At 44.9% G+C, this 22,090-nt stretch overlaps 1 protein-coding gene across 9 annotated transcripts in view; it reads left to right on the top strand.

The window, feature by feature from the left end:
• Positions 1 to 22,090, top strand: part of SGMS1 (sphingomyelin synthase 1) — a 327,599-nt gene that overhangs the window by 4,736 nt on the left and 300,773 nt on the right. The window lies entirely within an intron of this gene.

The following is a 22,090-nucleotide window of genomic DNA, read 5'->3' as shown; positions in this document are numbered from 1 at the left end:
AGTCAGGCTCGACTTACTGACTGAACAACGAACAAGCTTGGAGACTGGTGCCTAGGAAAGTTTGAAGACCACTGCTCTAAGTGTATGTACCCAGGAGTGGGAAGGCTGGGTTAAAGAGAACAAACCCCCATTTTTACTAAATACTGCCAAGTTAGTCTCCAGTGTGGCTGGATTGGCTGACACTCTCACCGCAGTGCATGACGGATTCCTGACTCACCACATCCTCTCTAGTGGTTGATATTAACCATCTTTCTAATTTTTTCAGTACTTGATGGCTATAAAGTGGCTCCTTATTGTTGTAATGTGAATTTAGGTAATTTCTTAATGAATTTAAGCACCTTTTAATGTATTTGTTAGTTATTACAATTTCTTTGACTGTAGTCTGTTTTTCTAATGTGTTGATTTGCAGATGTCTTACATATTTTGGATATTAATTTCATTCTGTCATCTAATGGCAGAATGAGATTATCAATGGTTCTGTTCAGTTCACTCACTCAGTTGTGTCCGACTCTTTGCCACCCCATGAACTGCAGCACACCAGGCTTTCCTGTCTATCAGCAACTCTCAGAGCTTGCTCAAACTCATGTCTATCGAGTTGGTGATACCGTCCAACCATCTCATCCTCTGTTGTCCCCTTCTCCTCTTGCCTTCAATCTTTCCCAACATCAGGGTCTTTTCCAATGAGTCAGTTCTTCACATCAGGTGGTCAAAGTATTGGCGTTTCAGCTTTGGCATCAGTTCTTCCAATGAATATTTAGGACTGATTTCCTTTAGGATTGACTGGTTTGATCTCCTTGTAGTCCAAGGGATTCTTGAGAGTCTTCTCCAATACCACAGTTCAAAAGCATCAATTATTCAGCACTCAGCTTTCTTTATAGTCCAGCTCTCACATCCATACATGACTACTGGAAAAACCATAGCTTTGACTAGACAGAATTTTTCAGAAATGTCTCTGCTTTTTAATACACTGTCTAGGTTTGTCATAGCTTTTCTTCCATGGCACAAGCATCTTTTAATCTCATGGCTGCAGTCACCATTTGCAGTGATTTGGAGCCCAAGAAAATAAAATCTGTCACTGTTTCCATTGTTTCCCCATCCATTTGCCATGAAGTGATGGGACTGGATGCCATGATATTAGTTTTTTGAATGTTGAGTTTTAAGCCAGCTTTTTCACTCTCCTTTTTCACTTTCATCAAGAGGCTCTTTAGTTCCACTTTGCTTTCTGCTATAAGGGTTGTGTCATCTGCATATCTGGTGTTATTGATATTTCTCCCTGCAATCTTGATCCCAGCTTGTGCTTCATCCAGTCGGCATTTTGCATGATGCACTCCGCATAGAAGTTAAATAAGGAGGGTGACAACATACAGCCTTGACGTACTCCTTTCCCGATTTGGAACCAGTCTGTTGTTCCATGTCTAGGTCTAGCTGTTGCTTCTTGACAATTTCAGTGGTAATTTCAGAAATTTAAAATTTTGATACAGCCCAATGCCATTACTTTTTGCCTTTTTCACAGTAAGAATCTTAAGATGTTCTTCCTTACTCCAAGTTACAAATATATTCTATAGTTTCTTTTATCAACTGCCTACTTTTACCTTCACGATGACGGCTGTGATCTGTTTGAGGTTTGTCTTAATACATGGTATAAGGAAGGGATCCGGGTTATTTTTTTCCTTTCCATTTTGTGAGCCTGCTGCTGCTAAGTCACTTCAGTCGTGTCTGACTCTGTGTGACCCCATAGACGGCAGCCCACCAGGCTCCCCCGTCCGCGGGATTCTCCAGGCAAGAAAAACCGGAGTGGGCTGCCATTTCCTTCTCCAATGCATGAAAGTGAAAAGTGAAAGTGAAGTCGCTCAGTCGTGTCCGACTCTTCGCGACCCCACGGACTGCAGCCCACAGGCTGCTCCGTCCATGGGATTTTCCAGGCAAGAGTACTGGAGTGGGGTGCCATTGCCTTCTCCATTTTGTGAGCCAGTTTCCCCCAAATCATTAAACTATATCCCTAGTATTTTAGGGATAAATGTGGAACTCCCTCTGTCATTCATCAGATTCCCTTATGTTTATTTTTTTCTACTTTATTGATTTATAATCTTTGTATGGTAAACTTCACTTGTACATTTAAAGTGTACAATCTAATGGTTTTTTTTTTGTTTTTTTTTTTGCCTTGGCCACATCTCATGCTACGTGGAACTTCCTCAACAAGGGGTTGAACCTGCACCCTCTGCAGTGGGAGCGTGGAGTCTTAACCACTGGACCACCAGAAAGTGAAAGTGTTAGTTGCTCAGAGGTGTCCAACTCTTTGTGACCTGGTGGACTGTAATCCACCACGCTACTCTGTCCATGGAATTCTCCAGGCAAGACTACTGGAGAGGGTAGCCATTCCCTTCTCTAGGGGATCTTCCTGACCCAGGGATCGAACCCGGGTCTCCTACACTGCAGGCAGATTCTTTACCATCTGAGGCTCTAGGGAAGCCCCCAGTTTGATGAATTTTGACAGGATGTGTACCTCTGAAACCACCACAATCAAGATCCAGACCATTTCCCTCACACTAAAACTTCTCATTTGCCTTTCATCTCACTTTTGTCTCCAGACTCAGGAGGCCACCACTGGTTTGCTTTCTGCCACAAACAGGTGCGTTTGCATTTTCAGATTTTGAGATTCTTCACAGGGTTTAAGTTCTCTATTCTGTCCCAGTCATCTGTCTATTTCTGTGCCAGATTATTTTTATTATTATAGCTCGGCAGTGTCTTGTATTTCAGAGCTTGTTTATTTGTGGACCTTTCCTCTTTCATACACATTTTGGAATGCTTATCAAATTCTTAACAACGTCTTAGAAATGCAGTGGCATCGCATTGAATGTATAGTCTAACATGGGGGAGAATTGACACCTCTTCCTCCCTAGTTGTAATGCTGTCCATAAACATAGTGGTCCCATCTTTTTCTAATGACATTCAATTGAGCTTAAATTTTCTCTATCATAAGATTTTGTTTTAAAACAAAAGTAATGTATTGTTTTGATGAGAATTTGAACCTGGACTTAGTCTGAACTTTAGAGGAAGGCAGAGTGTATGGGCTTGGGAGACAGATCTTGTTTCAATCTCCATTCTCCATTCACTTGCCTTAAGTGACACTGGGCAGGTTCTCTCCTTTGGTGGCCCCAGGTTTCTCCTTCCTCAGGCTGGATGCCTGCAGCCTCCTCCCCAAGGCTGCTGAGCTGCTGAGGGCTTTAAATGAGATCATGTAGGAGAGGCAGGGAGTACAACTTTGAAACATTTGCTGGTTAGTGAATGTAGGTGGCATATATCTCCTGTGAGTGAAAGTCGCTCAGTCGTGTCTGACTCTTTGTGACCCCATAGGCTATACTTACAGCCCATGGAATTCTCCAGGCCAGAATACTAGAGTGGGTAGCCTTTTCCTTCTCCAGGGGATCTTCCCAACCCAGGGACTGAACCCAGGTCTCCCGCATTGCAGGCGGATTCTTTACCAGCTGAGCCACCAGGGAAGCCCAGTACCTCCCCTAGTGCTGACTTTAAATAGCACAGACTTCATACTTCTACTTCTTAGGGACTGATAATAAAGAAGTGTCAGAAAAGCAAAGTGAACAAGCCTACTGATTAACTGTGTAGCGCTCCCCAAGTCTACTCATGTAAGTCCATGCTTCTACCTCGTTGTGACTAGGGAAGAAAAGACCAATATATAAGACACAGTAAGGGACTTCCCTGTTGGTCCAGTGCTTGGGGCTTTGCCTTCCTATGCAGAGATGGGGATTTGATCCGTGGTCTGGGAGGTAAGATCTTACATGCCTTGTGGCTAAAAAACCAAAACATAAAACAGAAACAATGTTGTAAAAAATTCAATAAAGACTTTACAAAAGGTCCATATCAAAAATCTTAAAAAAAAAAAAAAAAAGAAACAATTAAGGAACTCTTTGTGGCAGATGGCTTATAATCAAGGTTAAGTGGTATGGTGCCAGGGGAGTAAGGAGTAGGGAGAAATGCTGCTCGGTGAGGAGTGGTTTTTTATTAATTTTTAAAATTTCACTTCAGTTCAGTTGCTCAGTCATGTCCGACTCTTTGCAACCCCATGAACCGCAGAACGCCAGGCCTCCCTGTCCATCACCAACTGCCAGAGTCCACCCAAACCCATGTCCATTGAGTTGGTGATGCCATCCAACCATCTCATCCTCTGTTGTCCCCTTCTCCTCCTGCCCTGAATCTTTCCCAGCATCAGGGTCTTTTCAAATGAGTCAGCTCTTCGCATCAGGTGGCCAAAGTATTGGAGTTTCAGCTTCAACGTCAGTCCCTCCAATGAACACGCAGGACTGATCTCCTTTAGGTTGGACTGGTTGGATCTCCTTGCAGTCCAAGGGACTCTCAAGAGTCTTATCCAACACCACAGTTCAAAAGCATCAATTGTTTTGTGCTCAGCTTTCTTTATAGTCCAACTCTCACATCCATACATGACTACTGGAAAAACCATAGCCTTGACTAGATGGACCTTTGTTGGCAAAGTAATGTCTCCGTTTTTTAATATGCTGTCTAGGTTGGCCTGGAAAATCCCATGGATGGAGCAGCCTAGTAGGCTGCAGTCCATGGGGTCGCTAAGAGTTGGGCACAACTGAGCAAATTCACTTTCACTTTTCACTTTCATGCATTGGAGAAGGAAATGGCAACCCACTCCAGTGTTCTTGCCTGGAGAATCCCAGGGACGGGGGAGCCTCGTGAGCTGCCGTCTATGGGGTCGCACAGAGTCGGACACGACTGAAGCGACTTAGCAGCAGCAGCAGGTTGGTCATAACTTTTCTTCCAAAGAGCAAGAGTCTTTTAAATTTAAGTATAGTTATTTACAATGTTGTGTTAGTTTCAAGTATATAGCAAAGAGATTAAATTTTATACATATACATGCATGTATTCTTTTTCAGATTCTTTTCCATTATATGTTGTTATACTATATAAAGCTCTCTGTGCTAAACAGAACATCTTTGTTTACCTACTTTATATATAGTAATGTGTGTATGTTAATCCTAAACTCCTAATTTGTCACCCATCTCTCCTCCCGTCCCCCTCCTGCTACCCGCTCTGGTAACCATGCGTTTGTATCTATATCTGTGAGTCTATTTCTGTTTTGTAAGTAAGTTCTTTTGTGTCATTTTTTCAGATTCCACATATAATTGATGTTACATGATATTTGTCTTACCTCACGTAAGACAAATATCTGACTTAGCTCACAGCATGTCTAGGTCCATCTGTGTATGTGTGTGGGCTCAGTTGCTTCATCATGCACGACTCTTTGCGACCCCATGGACTATAGCCTGGCAGGCTCCTCTGTCCATGGGATTCTCCAGGCAAGAATACCGGAATGGGTTGCCATGCCCTCCTTCAGGGGATCTTCCTGACCCAGGGATCAAACCCGGGTGTCCTGCATTGCAGGTGGATTCTTTACTGCTGAGCCACTGGGGAAGTCCCTATGTCCATCCATGTTGCTGCAAATGGCATTATTTCATTCTTTTTTATGGCTGATTATATATATATATATATATATATATATATGGTGTATATATGTATACACCACATCTTCTTTATCCATTTACCTTTCAGTGAACATTTAGTTTGCTTCCACATCTTGGCTGTTGTAAATAGTGCTATGATGAACATTGGAGTGCATATATCTTTTCAAATTAGATATATATGATATATATGTATGTCCAGGATATGCCAGATATTTGCTCAGGATTAGGATCGCAGGATCATATAATAACTCTGTTTTTACTTTCTTAAAAAATCTCCATACTGTTGTCCATAGTCGCTGTATCAATCTACATTCCCACCAGCAGTGTAGGAGGATTCCTTTTTTGTGCACCCTCTCCAGCATCTGTTACCTGTAGACTTTTTAATGATGACCATTCTGACTGGTGTGAGGTGATACCTTATTGTAGTTTTGATTTTCATTGCTTTAATAGTTAGCAATGTTGAGCATCTTTTCACATGCCTTTTGGCCATCTATATATCTTCTTTGGAGAAATATCTATTTAGGTCTTCTGCCTGTTTTTTGATAGGGACTTTTTTTTTTTTGCTATTAAGCTGTATGAGCTGTTTGTATATTTTGGAAATTAAGCCCTTGTCAGTAACATTGTTTGCAAATATTTTTCTCCTAGCTTGTAGGTTGTCTTCATTTTGTTTATGGTTTTCTTTGCTGTGCAAAAGCTTATAAGTTTAATTAAATTCCAGTTGTTTATTTTTGTTTTTATTTCTATTATTCTAGGAGACAGATCCAAAAATGGATTGCTGTGATTTATGTGAAAGAGTGTTCTGTCTATGTTCCCCTCTAGGAGTTTTATTTACATTTAGGTCTTAAGTTCATTTTGAGGTTATTTTTGTATATAATGTTTGTGTATGTTCTAATTTCATTCTCTTGCATGTAGCTGTCCAGTCTGGAAGAGTTTTGACTTGATTTGAGTAGAATTAGATTTAGAAACAAAGTGTAATTAGCATTTCTGTCCAAGATTTTGGGAGCCTGGTGTTGAACATCATGATGGTAGATTTTGTGCCTGAATTTGTCTTAAAAGTCATTGCTTTGGAATCAGTGATAAGTGACTAGTATTGCCTAGGTAACTAACAGCTCTCTGTCATTTAATAGAGAGGTTAAGAGCACTGTTCCTGGGCTTAGGTCTTGGCCTTACTATCTAGGAGCTGTGGAACCTTAGGCAAGCTATGCAGGCCTTCCATGCCTCAGTTTCCCTAACCCTCACTGGTGGGTCTCATAACAGCAGGTACCTCAGAGGCTGAGGACCGTAAGTAAACCTTTGTCAGGTGCTTAGTTCCTGGCAGAAGGTCATCACAGTATAAATGCTGTTCTTATGACTACTGTTGCTAATATTCATTGCCTTCCTCTCGTATCTCCCTTGAGGTGTGTGAGGCCTTATGCTCCAGAGATGTTGGATGTCCAGAAAGACTGCTGGAGGCACAGTCCTATAGAGAGAATTTTTTTTCCCCCTGCAGATTGCCGGGCATATAGTGGGAACTTAGGGTGTAGGCTGAGCAAGTAAATGCATGATAGACTGTGAAGCCAGGCACTGTCTCTCAGGCACTGTCTCTTGGTCCTGAATGTCCTCAGGCAGGTGATTGAACCTGGGTCTCCTGCATTGCAGGCAGATTCTTTACCGTCTGAGCCACCAGGGAAGTCCCTTGGGAATAGCAGAGACTTGCAGTTCAGGACAAGCAAGCCATGGCAAAAATCATAGGCAAGTCCAACAGGTAAAGGAGAGGAATGCTATTTTATAGAGGAAAAAGGAGAAAGTTAGAAGGGTAGTTTTGAAGGAAAGTCCATTGGAAAAAGGTGAGAGTTCAGGGTGATGTTAGTCTCTCACTCACTGAGTCGCTGGGGTGTAGTTGATGTCCTGTAAGGAGATGCGATGTTCATCTTTTCCTGTTTCACATCAGCATGCTAGAAGCAGGTTTTATTTTGCTGTATTCCTATTTTGATTAGACCTTTTAGCACAGGTGTAGTAATTATAGGGATTCATACTTGTTGAAGATAAACTGTGTGCCAGACCCTGTGTAAGCCCTGGACTCTTGAGACCATCCTATAAGATGGCTGTTATTATTATCCCCTTTTAGAGATGAGTGTGGAGTACAAGTAATTTGCCCAACTAAGTAGGAGGGCCCTGAAGAAATTTAGTGTTTGAGGCCTTTGCCAGTTGGCAGCAATTACCAGGGTGAGTGCTGTTGGTATGGCGCCATTATAATTACATAGAATCGGGAAACACACGTTAGTCTAGCAGGGCAATCCTGTGACCTTGGAGGTTTATCAGCCTACATGGATGGTTCTCAGATTTCAGCACATATTAGAATCACCTGGAGGCTTGTTAAAGCACTTGTGCTGGGTCCACTTCCACCGGAGTTTTGGAGGCAAGTATCGATAGGTTGGGCTGGGACCTGATGGTTTACATGTCTAACATGTTCCCAGATCATGCTGATGCTACTGGCCTGGGACCACTCTGAGAACCACTTCCATAATCAATACTCACGTAAGTGAAGAGTCAGCTGCTCTTACTTCTACTTACAGTCAGGTGAGACGATTGCAGATTCAGAAATTTTAAATACTGTCCACCTCATGAAATAAAAACTGAAGTCACGTGGTCCACTTTATCTAGGCCAGCAGAGGGATGTCTGAGCCAGGCCAGGGCAGTGGAGAAAATGCTTTCTGTCCTTGCCAGTGTTTTCTGATATGGGTTAGATGGATGAGGACCCAGGGTGGAGAGAAAATTTGGAAATGCAAGTTAAGTCTTAATATTAGAAGCATGAAGTGCCATCTAGTGCATTCCATCCTAGGAAGATGCCTGATTTGTTTTTATTTTGTCATTTTCCACCCTCCCTACTCCCTGCCATAGGCACAAAAAGGCTTGGTGTCCATCGTTTTACCCGTTTGGGAAACTTTACACATGGAGAAATTAAAAATGTATGACAATGCATAGCCTGAGAGTAGAAAGACAGAAGATTGTCTTATTTGACGGGACTAATTGTAGTAGAAAATTACCTGTTTGTAGGAAAGCACTTAAAGAGAAGGGCTGTGCCTGTCTCCAGTTGTGAGGTGAAATAGCCACAGTGTGTCCAAATTTAGCTCGAACGTGGAAAGCCCTCACCAAATGCATGATCCACTGTTACTCCAGGCAAAGTTTTCTGTTTTGCGATTAAAAAAGACGCCATTTCCCTCATCTCAGCAATGTTACACAGGAAACTGAGGAATCAGAACATTTTCAGATTGAAAGGTTTTTTAGGAGATGGTGACTTAGGATCACCTCAGAGAAGATCATGCAGGTAAACTGGGAGGAAACGTTCCAGAGTTTTCCCTGTGCTCGTTGTCGGGGCTCTCCTGTGGCCCCAGCAGCTGAGATTAGCTGGTTTGCTTGGTGAGGTGATGTGGCAGGGCAGAGAGGATGGGAGAGGGCCAAGGGAGACTGGGGTGGCCAGACAGGCCAGGTGTTCTCAACCTGGACTTTACAGCAGTGGAGGGGGTCAGCTATGGGCCAGACCCCTGTGGGGCCTTGAGATGCAGAAATGCGTGAGACGGGGTCTGGGTTCCCAAGGGGCTCGTGGGGGAGACAGGCACATCTGCAGGTAAAGCCGCCACCAAGTGGTGGGCACAGCGTGGCAGCTGCACACCAGCCCCTGGGGTGGGGCAGGGGAGCTGGACAGGGAGGTGGCCCACTGCTGGCTCCCCACGCAGCTGCACACCAGCCCCTGGGGCGGGGCAGGGGAGCTGGACAGGGAGGTGGCCCACTGCTGGTTCCCCACGCAGCTGCACACCAGCCCCTGGGGCAGGGCCGGGGAGCTGGACAGGGAGGTGGCCCACTTCTGGTTCCCCACGCAGCTGCACACCGGCCCCTGGGGTGGGGCAGGGGAGCTGGACAGGGAGGTGGCCCACTCCTGGTTCCCCACGTGCCAGAGCTCGTGAGACGCGGATACCGTAGGGTAGCACAGATGGAACTAGATCTGGCATATTTTGGTTTTGTTTCCTTTTGTTTTTGTGGTTTCCATTTTAAGCGAGGGGATTTTGACTGCAGAGGGCCCACAGACGCTGTAAGAATCCGGAGCTGGGAGTGCCCTTCTGAAGCACTCAGGAGGTCAGGGGGCGCGTGCCAGTTGGCTGACAACTGTGGCTAATTTTTAGTATTTCCTAGGAGCATAAAACCTGCAGAAGACGAGTGGCTTTCTATCTTTAAGGTATATCAGCTTTTAAAAGGAAGGTTCTTTATTAAAAGCAAGTTTCTGTTTGCCCTGAATTTCTAGCAAAGTGCTAAATTCCAGTTTCAGTTCTGTTTTCGGTGGTTTGCACTTCTCACTTTCCTTGCCCTCCCTTCTCCCTCCTCCTCCTCTCCTTAATGCCTTTACAAATACGCTGCCAGCCGGGGTATGACCTTGGTGAACTTGGGCCTCAGCTTCCTTATCTGTAAGTGGAGAGCTTGTCTTAGCTGACTCCTAGTCGCCTGGTCCCCACATCCTGTCACTGGGGGACACCTGAAAGAGTGACTGGGGAAGTCCCTTTCATCAGCCGTTTATTATTCTTTTAATAAAAAAAGTTATTTCAGAACGGCCTTCCCGGATCCTGTTAGTTGTGTATCCAAACCACTTTATAGAAACAGCAGTAAGCGGTTGATTCTCCACCATCGTGTTTTACAACTTGTGATCCATGTCCCTTCTGGCAGGCTGTCTGAGCTAAAGGTGCAAAATGTGCAGCGTTCAGTGCTTGATTCACGGGCCCGCTGTGTGAATCCAAGAAGGATGTTATAACAAATGTTGCCTGAGGACAAACCCTATGGGATGATACCGTTAATCTCAGGTTATGGGGTGAGGGTGGGGGGTGCTCTTCAGCTAAGCTGGTGGGGGTGGGGCGGGCGGGGCTGGTTGGATGATACTCAGGTTAGGAATGGAACTTCCAAGGGTCACAGGTCAAGTGACGTTTGGGGGTGGAAGGAAAAAGTCCCAGGAGCTGAGAGGTGGAGAGAGAGTCACGAAGACTCTCCCCTGAGGAGGAGGGGAGGGTTGGCCGAAGGGCTCCCCCTTCCAGCTGCGGGGGACAGTAGCAGAGGCCAGAGGTATCAAAAAGGGGAGAGAAAAAGCAGCTGGAGGGGAGAGGTGCTTTTACCCTCCCGGCAAACATAGGCTGAGGGTTTGCCTGAGGCCAGTCTGAAAAGCCGTCTATGGGGTCGCACAGAGTCGGACACGACTGAAGCGACTTAGCAGTCTGAAGAGGGGGCTTGAGGCCAGAAGGGCAGAGTCTATTGCTCTGAGGGAAACCAGGAGGGATGGGCAGGCTGGGTGAGTGGAAGAGGAGAGGAGAGCCTCCGGCCGGCCTGCTCGGTATCCTGAGAGAAACATTTTGTCCTGAGAGAAAATCCGTGGCCTTTAGCCTGAGACAGGCTGCTGCTGTCACCTGAGACCAAGAGAGGGCAAGAGGGGACAGGTGCGGTGCTTTTGAGGCGTGGACCTTCTCCTGTGGGAAGTGGCAGTAATAAGCACTGTGTCCCGGTGCCGTTGCCTGAGGCCCTTGGTGCCTGCAGGAGGCTGTGGGGGCTGCTTCCTGTTGTGAGGTGACGGGGGTGCTGGCAGAGGGTTACGGTCTGGGGGGGGTGGTGCCCTGCTGGCGCGCTGACCATTCGCTTGACTGGGGGTCCATGAGGGAGACAGGGCTGGTGCCCTGGGACTGTCCATCTGTCCCCAACTCAGTGGCCATGAGCTGCTGGGATTTTTTTTACCTTGTGGTCTGTCATCTGATCCCTTGTTTTTCTTCCTCATCTTATCCCAGAGCCTGTCCGTGTTCCCCATGTTTGACTTCAGTCTCCTCACCCTAAGGTCCCAGGTGCACAGAATGGCCCACGTATGTCACTGCCCTCTGTGGGAGCCTTCGTGGCAGCTTCAGTCTCTGGTATAGGCCTTCAGACTATACCAGCATCTCTGGCTTGGACGAGGCTGAGGATACAGGTGTGAACGAAGTCTCCGTGTGCGTGAGTGTTCTTGGTGACGGGGCGAACACCACGGTCAAGGCAGCAAGTGTGAGGCCTGGCAGCGGATCGGGAGTCAAAGCCTTCCTGTGCCGGGAAGGGCTCTGTGCCCCTCAGAGGGTGGGTCGTTGGCATCTGCTGCTCTGCCACTCTTTGTGCAGTGACACCTGAGTTCCTCTGAAAGGCCCTGGAGAGTTAGCAGCAGTTGTGCTGAGCTGACTTCCAGGTTTCCAAGGGACCCTGGACATGGTGGACTTTCCCCTCCCTCTGATTTTAGAGACAGAGATGGGGTCGCATGAACACCCCAGGAATATCTCAGGCCTCCTTTTGGCCATTGGTTTGAAGACCCAATCAGTGGTTCAGGGGTTCTTATCGGGGTCCATAGATGAATTTCAGGAAGCCACTTAAATCCGGTTTGTCATTCTGGGTGTGCATTTTTCTGGCGAGAGTGTCTAAAGCTTTCATTAAATCCACCGGGAAGAGCTCTGAAAGGTTTATTTTTATGAAAGTGGATGAAAAGATAGAATTGGGCCGTTGAGGGCTTCTCCTTATTGCCGTCTGTCCCCCTTTTAGAGGAACTAATGAGATGTGATTTGCCTAAAGCGGGGAGGCAGACACAGGCTGAGAGCCTCAGTACAGTTATCTGGGACTTGACATTGCTATGTCTTATGGTGGGAACACATTCAGTTATTCCTCTGGGAAAAAAGAAGCAAAAGATGAAGCTAGCATGGTGGAAGACCAGCCAACTCATTGGGAGAGGAGTAGGGGAGGCATGTGTGATGCTGCAGTGTGGTTTTGTCCTCCACCGAGCAGGAGAAGGCTGAGCCTCGGGAGGAGAGCAGACCACTGGAGCAGATGCTGCTTCTCAGATTTCTGGGTCTGACAGGTACACAGGTCTAGAGAGGACACTGTAGGACTTAGGCTGTTGATGTCAAAGTCTCCTGTCTTAGGAGACTCCTCTGCTTGAGACTTCCACAGTAGTTTACCCAAATAATAGAGTTCATGACAGTTGGTGCTCAAGATGAGGGTAACTTCTAAGAGGAAAGGCATTAATACTGAGTTATTTGATTCAGCAATTCTACTCTAGGGGTTATTCTAAGACATAATTAAGACCATTATTTATCACAGAGATGTTTGTCATAGTGAAAAGTTGAAAAGCTAGTATACAACAGTTTGGGGTTGGTTAAGCAAATGACATATATCCAAATAATGGAATACTGGGCAACCCTTAAAAAGAAGATTACCAGAGGAATATTTGTAGAAAGTTTTCCAAAATAGATTGTTATGTATAAAGAGTTCTATACAGCATTCGTGAGAAATACACTCTTCAGAAAACACTGGTTGGGTGCCTACTATGTGCCAGGAGCCCTGCCGGGTGCTGGTGACCCAGGGATAAACTAGGCAGATACGGTTCCTGCTCTTTGACTAGCCTACGGTATCCTAGCAAAATAGTCAAGCCACATCGACTCTCTCATTAAGTTTTGTAAATGCTCATAAGAGGACTATAAAAACAGTGACTCCTTAACAGGCACGATCAACCCCCTGTGAAGTCAGGTTTTGTCTTATACCCGTTACTGGCTACATCCTTGACCTGAGATCACTGATTTTCTGGCGAGCTTGAGGTCAGTCACTGAGATATTTTACTGATAATGCCTTCGTGTTAAACCATCTTCCCTTCGCCACTGCAGTGTGGGGCTCTGCGGGTGAGAGGGTGGTGAAGCCGCCGTCATACGGGGAGCGGGGCACATTCCTGCTCTCCCTTCTGGCTCGAGTTGTCACAAGCCCAGTCAGCAGTCACCTGGAATTGCCTCTTGTTCACTGTCGCCCCTCGTGGGCCCCGCCTCACTCTGACTCGGGCCCCTGACTTGCTGTCGTCTGTGGTGTTTTTGCCACTACGTGCAGGAGTGCTTCATTCTTAGAAATCATCTAGTTTCAGTCCCTTCTTGGAGCCTGGCGAAGCCTGGACTGGAATCTGTGCGTCCTGACGCCCAACTGGGCATCTTTTCGACGAGGCAGTATTGTGGCTGCTCCCGGTCACCCAGGGACAGCTCTTCCAAGCAGGTCTGCGCCCAACACCAGCCTGCATTTCAAATTGATGGCCCCACAAAGCTTCAAGAAAGCTTGATTCCTTCAAAGACAAACAGGCAGCAGATTTCTTGAGGAAGAGGAATTGAATCACTGAATCTGGTAGTGTGGCTGCCTGTCCCGCTCAGTCAGACTGTCATTTGGTGAGCATGTGAAAGGGCTGCATTCTTGGCCAAACCCTGGGAGCTTCTACCGTGTGCGAGCAGGCCAGCTCCTGGGATCCACACAGGAAGGCATGTGGGTCTCTGCTGTCAGGGCTCCCTCTCCAGACAGAGCAGTTGAGATGGGCCTGACGACCACGCACTTGAGTGGATAAGATGCCCATCAGGGAGTCAGGACGCATAGGTTCCAGTCCAGGCTTCGCCAGGCTCCAGGAAGGGATTGAAACTAGATGATTTCTAAGAATGAAGCACTCCTCCACATGGTGGCAAACACCATAGACGACAGCAAGTCAGGGGCCCAAGTCAGAGTGAGGTAGGGCCCATGTGACGAAAATTCGGTCACATGGACTCTTAACAGTTTGGGCTAAAATGTTCAAGAAGGCAATCCCTGGGAAGGGTGGCTTTGAGGGCAGGATCCCTGCTGCTGCTGCTGCTGCTGCTGCTGCTAAGTCGCTTCACTCGTGTCCGACTCTGTGCGACCCCATAGACGGCAGCCCTTCAGGCTTCCCGTCCCTGGGATTCTCCAGGCAAGAACACTGGAGTGGGTTGCCATTTCCTTCTCCAATGCATGGAAGTGAAAAGCGAAAGTGAAGTCCCTCAGTCGTGTCCGACTCTTAGTGACCCCGTGGACTGCAGCCTACCAGGCTCCTCCGTCCATGGGATTTTCCAGGCAAGAGTACTAGGGGCACAGCTACTATCAGAGTCCATGTGAAGGTAACTGCTGGAGGCAGGGGGCAGCCTGTGCTGGCTGTTCAAGGCTGCTTAGCACTTACTTGCCTTTTAACCTAAGTTTGGCTTCTCTTTTTAGAAAAACTTTTTCACCTTCTCCTCCTCCTCTCCCCATCTTAGCCTGTTCCTTCCCTTTCTCTCTGACTCCTTTTGCTCCTCTTTCATTTAGAAAATATATAAGCAGAAAGAATATCCTTCATAATCCCACCACACAGAGATAACTATTAATACTGTTGTTTGGATGTGTTTCCCTCCCATTTTTTCTGTAAATACTAGATGTGCACATTGAATAAACATTTTGACCAAATGCCCAAGGATGGAAATGTTAAAATCTAAATATCACTGTTTCTAAAATTGACTTCTGAGATATGGAATATAAATCTGAAATTTTATAAATGTTATTAACAATGCTAATATGAAAAATTATAACAGAGTTTGACATTATGCCACAAGAACTTCATTTTTCAGCATGTATGATCAGTGTTGTGAACATTTTTGAACCTGGGTAGATGTTGACTTTCAGCTGAGGTGGAGGAGGTAGGAGCAAGGCTTTTATTCATTTATTTTGTTATTTATTTGGTTTGGTTTTTGAATTGTTTTTTATTATTTTGGCTAGCTGTCCATCTAAGATCCTGTAAGGGGTAGTTTGTATCCAACTTCGTGAACTTTTGAGCAATGACTGGCATTTCCTCTTTAACTCCTGGACATAAAGATTTCCTTGGTGATATTACAGTTTCCTTTGACGTTATCCCTCACCCTGGCTTAGTGTGGTATGCAGAGGAGAATATGTCTAGATGATCTCAGAAGCAGGAATAAAACCTTATACACATTTTGCTTTGATATTTTGGCCTGCGATTGCCGCTTCCCACAGCCAACTGAGAGAATCGCGCGTCCCTAAGCCTGGGCTCCGGAAGTGTGGCAGTGGAGCAGGGTAACTGGCTTTTAAGATAACAAAGCTGTTTTCCAAATCTCCATCTGCAGCTCAGCTTTCACTACCTGCACACCAATTTCAGCATCTCCCCTGGGGAAGAATGACAAAAGAATCTTTACGGAGGTAATATGTGAGAAATGTTTGCTCCTTCAAGGCAGCTCAGTTCCCAACAATGGACTACCTTGCCTACAAGCAGCCCTGGGTTGTCAGCAAGCAGGGTGTTTGATATTGTTAGTCAGTCCTGTGTCAATGCTGTTATCTGCAAAGTGCAGTGTCAGAATTTCCTTTTATGCAAACAGCGTTCTCAAATATGTAATAACCAGCCTTCCCATCCTGTCTTTGAACATCTTGTGTAAGTACATGACAGAATCCCTTGGGCGTCACATGGTTTGCCTTTGGGTGGAGGAGTGTTTTCTTCTGAGGTATGCTTCTGGAATGCTCACCAGCATTTGGAAATGAGTCTTTGGATGTTAACAGAAACTGTCTGAAGGATGTGCCTTGTTCATATTGCTGATGCTGCCATGCTGATGTGTAACCTGAGTGGTGATGCAGTCACTGATCACATGCTTGTTCACGAATGCCAGGAATGACGTTTGAAGAAAGCCTTCTGCTCTTTGGCCTTCTATGTTAAAATCAAAGATGGGACTTCAGCCAAGAATGGTAACTGGAGACAATTGCATTGGATCCTCAGAAATATATGTACATATATTGTATTTGTATAGGTCTAAAATATATTTCTAAGATGTGACTAAGCAAATCTATAGTTTGCTTTTAGAAAGTACAAACATCTTTTATTTATTATTCTAATTATGGTAAAATATACATAACTTAAAATTTACCATTTTAACCATTTTTGAGTGTACAATTCAGTGGCATTAAGGACATTCACACTTACATACAACCAATACTACCATCTGTCTTCAGAATGTTTTCATCATCCCAAGCTGAAACTTTGTGCCCATTAAATAATAACGTTCCATTCCCTCCCCCCTCTATCCTCTGGCTATTCTACTTGCTGTATGAATTCGACTATTCTAGGTACCTCATATAAGTGAAATAATACAGTATTTGTCATTATATATGGCTTATTTCATGTTTTCAGTATTCACCCATATTATAGCATATATGAGAATTTACTTTCTTTTTAAGGCTTAATAATATTCTATTGTATGTAGACACCGTACTTTTCTGTTTGTCTGTTGGTGGACGCTGGGATTGCTTCTGGGACGTTGCTTCTGCCTTTTAGTGTGAATAATGCTGCTGCTGTGAATTTCTTGGAGTGAATCATCTTTAAATAGACTTTAAAAAAAGAAAAATCTGTGCCATTTTGTGATCAGTTTTATTAGAGGGCTACCACGTCCAAGTTTGGTCCAGGAAATGCCTACCTCACAGACATGAAAAACACCCAAGTACTTTCAGCAGTGTTCAGCTGAAAGCTTTAGTATTTGCCTGAGGTCAAGGAGAGCAGTTTCATAGTACTTGTGAGCGGTCTCGTCAGCGGACTTGGCAGCAACCTTGAGTGAGGCCTGTCAGGGTTCTTGGAAAACAGCCTGATGTTTTCATACCTTTTGCCTTGCTAGCTTTGCCTGTCAGTACCTCAAGAAGGAAAAATCTGGCAGTAGCCCTGCTTCCTCAGCTCAGTCTTAGCTGCTGAAAGTCTCATTTGAACCCTTTCTGGATATATAGATAGGGTCTATGTAAGGGGTTTGCTCTTCAGTGAGCCTGTCTCTCTGTCTGGAGGGGAGCTCAGGGTCTGGGCTGCAGGCTCTGTGTATCCCACAAGCCCTCTAAATTTAAACTTACATATTTTTCAAATCAGTGTGGTAGGGGAGGTCTGCTGGAGAAACTCCATTCAGTGGGCCCCTGGCTTAGTGGTGTCTGGTCATCCTTCAATGACATCTGCGATAATTTCTGGAGAAGTGGGAAATTGAGGTTAGTTTCCTCTTTTGTGGAAAAAGAAGTGAAATGTTTTGTACTTTGCAGGCTAGATAACGGTTAACTGTAATTAACCGTGGTTTAAATGAGGCCAGTCAAGTCTGTTTGCTTATGCTGCTCATGTTTTCTCAAGACAAAGGATATATCTGAACCCTGTCCACGAGTTTACTGGTAGCATTGTGGATTTAAAGAATATATATTTATTTTGTTTTATTTATTTGGCTGTACTGGGCCTTAGTTGTGGCACTCAAGATTTTTTTTTTTTTTTTTAGTCGTGACATGGGAACTCTTACCTGTGCTTTGTGGGATCTAGTTCCCTGACCAGCCATCAAACCCAGGTCGCGGGCATTGGGAGTATAGAGTCTTAGCCTCTGGGCCACCGGGGAAATCCTAGCATTGTGAATTATAGTTTTATACTAAAGGTCTGTTTCCTTGCTGCATGCTCTTTCTTTTTGTTCAATTGATTTTTGTCATTTCTCCTGGTCTTTTTAGTGATACGTATGTGTATAGATTTGTAGAGTTGTGGAATAGATTTTAAAAGGTCCTCAATTTTAATAGGTGATCTCTGGAACAAAATAACATACATGTTTAATCCTCAGTCATATAATTTTTATATGCAAAAGAGACTGATGGTCTCTTTTGACCATCAGTCAAATATTCTACTTCAAAGAATAGTTGTAATACTGTCTGAATCAATTTTTTGATTCAAAATACAAGATATTATTAGGGATGTGTCTTTAGGAAAAAAAGATAATTGGGGTCTTTTTGTATCGTTAAAATTTTGAGAGTGGCTCACTTACCTGGCAGTGTGTCCGGTATCTAGGCAAAAGCTTCTTTATCTTCCTTCCTGACTGTCAGGGAGCTCCTTTCTTTCATTACCTTTTCCTTCTTTGGTTCTTGGGGACTCCGTGTACTCCTGTTCTCTGATCTTCCCAATTGTTCCTTCTCTGACTCCTTCCCTGTTTCCTCTACCTGATCTGTATGTACGTGTGCATGTTTCCTGAGGTACGGCCCTCAAGTCTCCTTGCTCAGCAGCTTGGCTTATGCAGATTCCTGCAAGGGACCACTTCCCTTTCTCAGAGGTGGGATGGAGGAGGTTGTGTCCACCTGGTAGAAGGAGCTCTCGTTCCTTATTGTTTGGGACGTGTGGTCAGAGTAGTTTAGGTCTTGATACCCAGACTGTGTGGGAAGAAGTGGCGGAGAAAGTGCAGACCTGTTTGTACCTAGGTCTCTCTTTTAGGAGTAAATTTATTGGTATATAGATTAGATTTGATCGTTCCATTTTCTAATTTGTATTTCATTTCCAGACTTGTTAGTGCTACTACTACTGGAATAAGCAGCGGCCTGTATTTCAAATTTAATGCTCTTCCTAATTTTTGAGAATTCAGTAAATAATAAAATCTCAGCCTGCTCACAAAGGCTCTGGTTTGTCTTATTCCTCTGTTGACATGTAGAGGGTGAGTTTTGTACACTGTCCACAGTAAGAAATGTTTAAAGATAGATAGTATTAGAAAGTGACTTTAAGAATTCATTTTTTTCCTCTCATTGATTTGTTGCCAGTTGCATCTTTAAGATCCCTTCAGATGTTATGGCTGTTTAAAATAGTTACACGGTATTTCTTTTATGACTGTAGAGGATTGTACAGTTGAGTTCTTTACCACTCAATTTTGTTTATTACTTTGAGTTAACATTTGGAGGTACTATTTTTGACACTGTATACTTCAAGACTATAGTTTCTTGGATTTTTTTTTTTTTTTAATTTACTAAACTGCCTGGTGGAGATTTTCTTTATCAGATTCACTCATTTGTGGAGCCCAGATGTTTATGAAAAATGAAAGGGAATATCGACTATTGGAAGGCACACAGCACGGTGTAATGAAAGTAAAATCAGGGCTTTTGAGTCTTGGCAGAGATGGGTTTGGGCGCCTGCTCTGCCATCCCTGACAGCAGGATGTTGATCTAATGGCTTGAATTATTTGAATCTTAATTGTCACATCTGTAAAATGGGGACAGTAAGGCTCATCTCACAGAGTCACGATGGGGTTGTGTCTGTAAACGCCCAGCACATCGCGGATGTAGAGTCAATGGTAGTGATTGGCCTCTCCTGAGGCCAAAATGTACTAGAAAGTGATTATAGTTTTCTGTTATTTTCTTTTATCATTTACCATTTTAGAGGGTATGGAGGTAGAAATGAGGAAAGTCTAGAGTGACTTGAGAACCTCATTTTATTGTTGGATTAAATTCATATCATCTACATGTGTGCATTTTTGTCTTTCCCCTGATTGCTTCTTCCCCTCTCCCCCGCCCCGTGAAATATGATGTTAAAAACAAAACAAGTTACAGTAAGATTTTCTCTGTGTAGAACCTTTGTAAATGAATCAGTCTGACTAGTTCCTTCCCTAGGGAGTAGAGGCTTTTCACTTATTTTTTCCTCATTTTAAATATTTTTATTATGAAAATATTTTGAACAACTAGAAAACAGAATAATATAATGAACCCAGCCCTCAATTTTGTTGGATGTTTGTTTGATGTGCTTTGGTGTACATATGTTATTATTATTATTAGTTTAAATATCCTATCTCCACTGGACTATAAGTTCAGAGACCTTGCTGTCTGGTGCCTAAGACAGTGCTAGGTGAGTGACAGGCTCCAGATAAGCTCTGTGCATCCTTCTCCAAGGCCTGGCCCTCTCTTCTTCCCAGAGGTAACACTGGTAGGAGAGCAAGGAGGAGGAGGAATATCATGCTGGGTTTAGCCAGTGATACAAATATGTGTAAAATCAGGACCACCCTCGAGGATTTCAGTGCCATGATGTAAGATAGGACAGATGAATTCAGAAATAGCTCCTATAGAAATCAGAACATTGTCCCTGTGTTTGCAGAGCCACAGAGTAGCTGGTTATCAGAAGTCACTGTTGGAATGAGCTTTAATGAGCATGGATGGGCCTGGACTCTGTAGGCTGACAGGACAGTTGAGCCTGAGCTCAGCAGTGGGAGCAGTGTTTCCAGGGACTGGAAGGAAGTAGTTCAGGCCTGGACTCTGTTATCGGAAGGCAGTGGCAAAAGAAGAGTAAAGCGGCCACGGAACAAGACTACTGAGCTCTTACTACGTGTAAGTCGGATGACTAGGCCCTTAATGAGGCAGTGTAGTATTCTAGGTGAAAAACTGACTTTCTGGAAGCATACGATCCAGGATTAAAGTGAAGTTCCCTCTTTTGCTAACTGTGTAGCCTGAGGTAAGCCACGTAACCTCTCTGAGCATCAAGTCCGATGTGAGGGCCGTTCCCATTTTGGCTAGTGAAGGTAAGAGCACTGAATTGAGTTCTTGCCCAGACATTCCATCTTGCCTAGACACTCCATCTTACCTGTGGGAATTCGCAATAGGCAGGTAAATGTTGAAGAGTGTGACTTTTTGGTTGGTCACAAATGTACAGAGTGACCTCAGACACGTGAAGGCATGTATAATGACACAGTGCAAAGTGAACTTGCCTTGCCCGCCATGGCTGTACTTCACTAGTATCTTTTGAAAAGACCATCCTCTTCCAAGTCATTCAGACAGAACCAGGGAGGCATCAAGAATTCCTGCCCTGTTACCCCTGTGTCCCTCCAGCCCCAAAGCCAGGTCCCTCTACCTCCTTACCATCTCTTGTGTTCATCTGTATTCCCAAGGCCTCATTGCTGCTTGCCTGGATTTCTATACGTACAGCCCTCCACCTCCTGCCCTGCCTTCATTCCATTCTCCCAAATGTTGTCACAGTCCTTTTCCTCAGCTGCAAGGGTCACCATGTGAGTCCTGCTTAAATATGTCCATGGTTCCCATTGCCCTCAGGAGAAAGCCTGAGCGTGGGTTTCCACTGATGGTCCCTTGTCATCCTCTCAGGTACTCTTTCCCTTCCTGCGTGGGTCCTGCTTCCACACCTTCTGCCCACTTAGAATGCCTTTCCCCTGCTTGACTCATCTCATTTATTCTCATGTTTCAAGACTTGACTCGGGCGCCTGAGTCAAGTGAGGAGCCCCGCCCTCCTACCCCACTCTGTGGTCTGGGCTGGGGTTTCCCCTACGCCTGCCTCCATTATGCCACCAAGCGCACTGGGTTGTGATGGGCTACTTAGCTGTTTCCAGAGTGAACACGCTTGAGAGCACAGCCTGTTTTGTTAAAAAACAAAAAAAACTCATGCTTCTTTGTACCTAGCCTGGTGTCTGACAGACACATTGACGGTTCTCAAAAAAGATTAGTGAAATATACACGGATAAGAAATTACTTTTTTATCTTCCTCAAACAAGGAGAACTGAAGCTGGGTAACCGAAACGTTCTTCCTCCCCACCTTTCTGCCTGTATCCATTCCAGCATCTGCTCAACAGCCAGCTGTGACGGGGGAGAAGCATATGGTTGACGTGAAAGAGGCAGTTGGGATGTGACTGTGTGTGAAATATACTCACCTGCCCTCCCACCCCACCCCGTACAGGATGGCAGTAATGACACCTCATGCTTGTCTTTTTATTTGTGTTCTCCTTAAGTGCCTCTGCAGACATGATCTCATCCGGTGCGAGGGGCTGTAGCCTGATTACTGGATGGGAGCACGCAATGATGACGACCCCTTCTTTGTAGATGCAGAGAGGGAGATAAGGAGTGAAGAAATGTGCCCAGAGTTAGTGAGTCATTAGTGCTGGAAGGGCTTCCCCAGTGGTCAAATGGTAAAGAATCCGCCTGCAGTGTGGGAGACCCAGGTTTGATCGCTGGGTCAGGAAGGT

This window comes from Bubalus kerabau, chromosome 22, assembly GCF_029407905.1.
Source record: "Bubalus kerabau isolate K-KA32 ecotype Philippines breed swamp buffalo chromosome 22, PCC_UOA_SB_1v2, whole genome shotgun sequence".
Lineage (NCBI taxonomy): Eukaryota > Metazoa > Chordata > Mammalia > Artiodactyla > Bovidae > Bubalus > Bubalus kerabau.
This window is presented reverse-complemented; position numbering and strand designations above follow the sequence as displayed.